Source organism: Scomber japonicus, chromosome 5, assembly GCF_027409825.1.
Source record: "Scomber japonicus isolate fScoJap1 chromosome 5, fScoJap1.pri, whole genome shotgun sequence".
Classification (NCBI taxonomy): Eukaryota; Metazoa; Chordata; class Actinopteri; order Scombriformes; family Scombridae; genus Scomber; species Scomber japonicus.
The window spans coordinates 14,739,704-14,744,871 of NC_070582.1; positions in this window are offsets into that span (position 1 = coordinate 14,739,704).

Sequence of the window (5,168 nt, forward strand, 5' to 3'; positions counted from 1 at the left end):
CACTGCTTTTCAAATACCTTGTTAATGAAATCTGGTTCACATCAAGTTTGACCATTGGACCAAATCCCAGATTCTAATAAACACATCTGTAGAGGCTCAAACAGCAACCACAAATTACCAGTCGTGAGAGTAAGATTAGCTGGAATAATTGGTAATTCTTTGCAAATTATAGCAAATTGGGTATCTGTGCTTAATGAGTAGAGAAAAAACAATAGTTCTGGGCAATTTAGAAGACATCATCACAGTGAGGGAACAGATATAGAAAGTCTTGAAGTCAATTGACCTGCACATTTCTAACCCACACACGCCTGACCATGGGCTCTTTCAATTCACCATTCCAACCAATTACACTCGCAGGCAAAGCGCCCCCACCACACAAAAGATATTCCCAGTCCAATTTCTCTCGCCCTATCTTAGAACCGTCTTTCTCAGAACGATATATTTAAGCCATCAGACAAGGCCGGGGCAAAGTGCATATTTGAAAGAATCTAAAGTGATGGAAAAAGAAACAGTGTGGAAGAAAAGTAAGTTCAACTCAGAGCTATCTGGCTCCCTTTGATCAGGAGGAACGGTGGATTAGAAAGGATTCTCCAGAAGTTCCTACTTAATCCCCATAACAGTCTACAGTATAAAACCACCAGTAAACGTTACAGAAAACTCACTTCCAAGGTCAGATTAGACTACATGCTGCACACTCAGGTTCCCCACTACAACAGACAGCAGTTCCTTTGCCTTGGACTAAATTACTCCGCAGTATTGGGTCCACAGTGTTGGTCAGTATGGCTTTCACTTCACAAAAACAGGAAAAAGAGACCATTTATCTTTGGCTTTGGTCTCATTGCTTTTCATTTGATGGATGCTGCTGCACTGAACCAAGCAGGTCAACTCTTCCACTGTTAGGGTTTTTGAACAAATCCATGACAAAGAGTGACAAGACAAACATTTCTCCAGGGGTGTTAACTATTGAAAACTGTGATGTTTTCTGCCTACAACAGCCCTCAAGCCTCTTTTGAACTTTAAGTGTTACCTCTCCAGAAACAATTTGAGATTGTGTTGGGAATGTGTTTGTGTGTGTGTATACATTTGTCCTCTGAGGCAGAGTATTATGTCTGTGGGGGTGGACTGATGAGACAGGCACGCAGACTCCGTTTTTGTGTCGTCAATCACCTTCATGTACAGTAAATGATTTTTCAACAAGCTGCAGGGTGATGGATAATCAGAACGAAAGGGTGGGCTGAGTACTCCTCTCCTACTTTTTGAATGGATGGCGGGGGGAAGAGAAGGTCCCTACATCACCCTGCTCTTGATGTGCTGTGCACGTTTTTCCATTTGGGCGCTAACGTTAAACGTAGCGCCCTGGGCCAAAGCGATGATGGATTCCCCCTCCTGGCAGCTTCCCTTGTTTCAAAGGAGCACTCAGGATGAGAGAGGGAGTAGGAGGGGGTGAGAGATGTCTAGGGACAGAAACCCCATGTCGAATAAGAAGCTGCCAAATGGAGCCTCTACAGCTCTTCATCAGGGCCGGTGGTCCTGGAGGGGTGGCTGCTTCAGGCAAATGCTAAAAACTGCAAGCCAGGCAACACATCTGTGCAGCTGGGTTCCCTCTATGGCGTGAAGCATACAAACCCTCCAGCAAATACAGATATGTGAGTCAGGGACTGAGAGAGAAATGCAGAGGAAAATAGAGAGGGAGCCAGTCAGATTAAGACAGAAACAGAGTAAAATTGAGGTTATGCAAGGCTTCTCGCTCAAGATACTGAAACCAAAACTTTCTCTCCTCCTCGGTGTTGACCACGTTGGACAGCAACCAAAAACAGCCCACCAATGGTGAAAGTGCCAGAGGAATGCAAGGCGAATCTCCATGGTAATTCTACCCCTGCAATCATTATTCTTGTCTTTCTCCAACTGTATAGCTTACACAGTTTGTCTCCATCTATTTTCATTCAGGCATAATTAAGGCTGACTGTTTATATTGTTGATCGTCAATTAAGATGATTCACCGTCTGGCGGGAAGACTTTTTCACTTGATGGTAGTGTTGTTGCAGCATCTCTGTCTCACTGTTGATAGTTCGGAGAAATTTATTGTCAACTGATGCAGCAGTTTGTGCTGACATTTACTTACAATGTTGTTTGCCTCCGCTCTCCAGTCATGTTCATCTCTGCTCTGCAAGCGACACTTTTATTCTGCTGTCAACAAACCTCTTCAAAAATTTAGCAGTAGCAGAGCTGCTCAGTCAAACAATGCAAGAAACATAAAAGTGAAACTGAAAGAAAGGTTTCCCACACATGCTTTTGATGTAGGAAGAATGTTCATGTAAGAATTACCAGCAGACAAAGAATTTTAGACACAAAACAGACAACAAAAATTATTTGCTTCATCTTTTCTTTTCCTTTTTTTTTTTTAAAGGGAGTAGAAAAACGTACATGGTGCCAAAGCTAGCAAAGATCCAAGCCAAATATCCAGCACTTATGGCAATAATGCTTTTAATCTGAGGTTGTTTCTGCACGTCCAGTGTTGTGCACAGTGTATAAGCACAGCTTGCTTTCTATGTTTACTTGATTTCTGAATTATTTGAAGCACATATTCAAGAGGTAGAACCTAGGCAGTGCCCGAAATTGAGCTGACCTAATTTGTATGACCAGTTTTAATAAATTAGACTCTCATTTTACAGCAGCCACATGCACCACTTTCTGCATATTTTACTTGTTTGCGCTTTTGGAGCTGATCCGGGCCTCAATGTCCTCTACCTACTCATAATGCACTGATTTATGGGCAATTACTAAGTGACAGGCTTTGTGTCATTGCACCACAATTGCGCAAAAGTCAGCATCAACAATTTCAGCTTGTTTAATAAGCAAAGAAATATGATGAGACATATGATTACCGTGTGTTCTCCATAGCAATAATAACCTTGCTTATTACGCATGTATGCGAGTCAGCCTTGTATAATGTGAAGTGTGACCTTAAGTTTTATCATGGCAATCATGACCCTGTCCAGGATTTCCATTAAAGAATATCTGTCTCATTAGATTATGGAATGCAATCTGTGCAGGGCGAGATAAAGTGGTACCAGGTCGCACACTCAATATCTCATCATTATGTAACAACGGCGAGTGCGCCCATTGCTTTCTACACACACATACTTACACGTGCACAAACACACTCGCCTTCCCTCCAGATAACAGTCGAACTGGCAGCCTTCTCATCAATTTACAACACAAATACAAAACACAAACTGAAGCCGTGGAAGATAGGAATTGGGATTTGGAGAGAGTTGCTAAAAATCAAAAGGGCCAAATCCAACGGAGAGTTTTCACGCCGCCTTAAATTCCTAGTTTTTCCATCTCATTACAACGCCCTTTGAATACTAATGGAAAGGGTTCGCACAGCCATGCAGCACTAATGATTTACAGCTAGGAAAAGTAAATACGCTAAGATACAAGCAGGGCCAACAGGCCTTGGAAGTATTATTCAGGGACATTTCTGTGTACACCGTTTCATTTGAAAACATTATTTATGAGAACAATTTCCCTGACGGTGTCTAGAGGGAAACCGTAACGGCACTTAACATCTCTCTCCATCTTGAGAAGGAAAATGTCATGCAAATGGATGATTTCTCATGTGCTCCTCCTGAACAATCGTACTCAAATGCTGCCCTGCAAATCACTTAATGCAGCGGGGAAATGGGCATTTCTGCCTCGTCTTACAGTGCCTCAGAGATGGAGTAGGAGATTGTCACTGTGTAATTTCACTTCTTGCTCCCTGCCTGCCAAACCCTCCCTCAAATGTTTCAGCCATGATTTAGGGATAAGAAAAAAAAGAAAAACAAGCGCTCTTCCTCTTAGCTTTTTACCCATTTGTGACGAAATTATTTTTAGCTTTAGAAATCCATGAGAATGAGAGGCAGAGAGACAGCAAGAGGGAGGGAGAGAGATGCTCCTTGCAATGCCAGTGGATTATTGGCAGCTTGTAAAATCCCATCAGAAAGGATGGGGTAGAAACAGATCACTCTGTATTACATGGAAGAATAAGAGCTGCAGCACATTGTATAGCTGTGGCCTGCTGTATTGCCCTCCTCGGCACACTTCTTCTCATCTCTTCCCTCTGAGCGCCAGGCCACTCCCGGGGAATTAACCCCACAGTCATTATGCTGGTGAGGGTCACTGGATCTGTGGCATGTGTGGAAACACCAGTAGTGCTCTGGCTTCAGTGCTCCGCCTCAGGCATCCTGCCTCCCTGCCTCCACACACACAGACACACATGCACCTCCCAAACTGAGCAGTGTCACGTACAGACAGAATACCCACACACCCAGGCTTGTTGCCCAGTCACCAGTCAGCCTGCTTAATAAGGATGGCAAATAGTCCCTGCAGCACTAAAGGCACAATAACAGAAGCTGTGATATTCTCTCTGTAGCTTTAGCTGGAGTCTAACTGTCTCTGTGTCCAAGCAGAGGGCTGAAGGTTCAGAGGGCTAAATGCACATGCTCCATTTGAATTAGAGCTGGATTTACTGAGGTGACAGGGCTCGTTTTCAGCTGCAGCCACCGGGGAGATGCCGACCAGGCTATCTCCTAAACCAGGACCACATTGACGTGCCACAGGTAAAACGTTGGACCAAATAATGAGAGCGATGAGAGTAGGCAGGGCAAACAATGGCTTCAGGCAGCCGCTGTAAACGCTGGCATCACTTTTTAATTGCCACTGTTCTCAGTTACGCTTGGTTGAAGGGGGGTGGATAGGTCTTTTCTGTCGTATTCAATCTGTGCTGTGCCATCCTTTAAACACAAACTATGTTGAGACCTCCCCACCTTAAACTTGAAAATCAAACAGATGGAAGAATTTTTAGCCTTTCAGAATGTTTTGCCTTTCAGAATACCGCCTTCCCATAGCAGATTTACCTCCCCCAACTTCGACTAAGTTGGCAAGATGAACAAACAGACATTCAGGCACACACTAACACCGCAGGGCATTATTATCCCAGACACAAGACTTGCAGCCAAAAGTAATGGGGGCTCAGGGTCTACCTGTGTCATGGCAGTCCCTACTTTCTTGTATTGAAATAGCCTTCCCATTTCTCAATGGGAGAGCTCTGAACACTGTTTTTTATATTTTTAAAAAAAGCACTGCCAGGGGCTTTGCTGTGGGATTATGAGAATTGGCCAAGA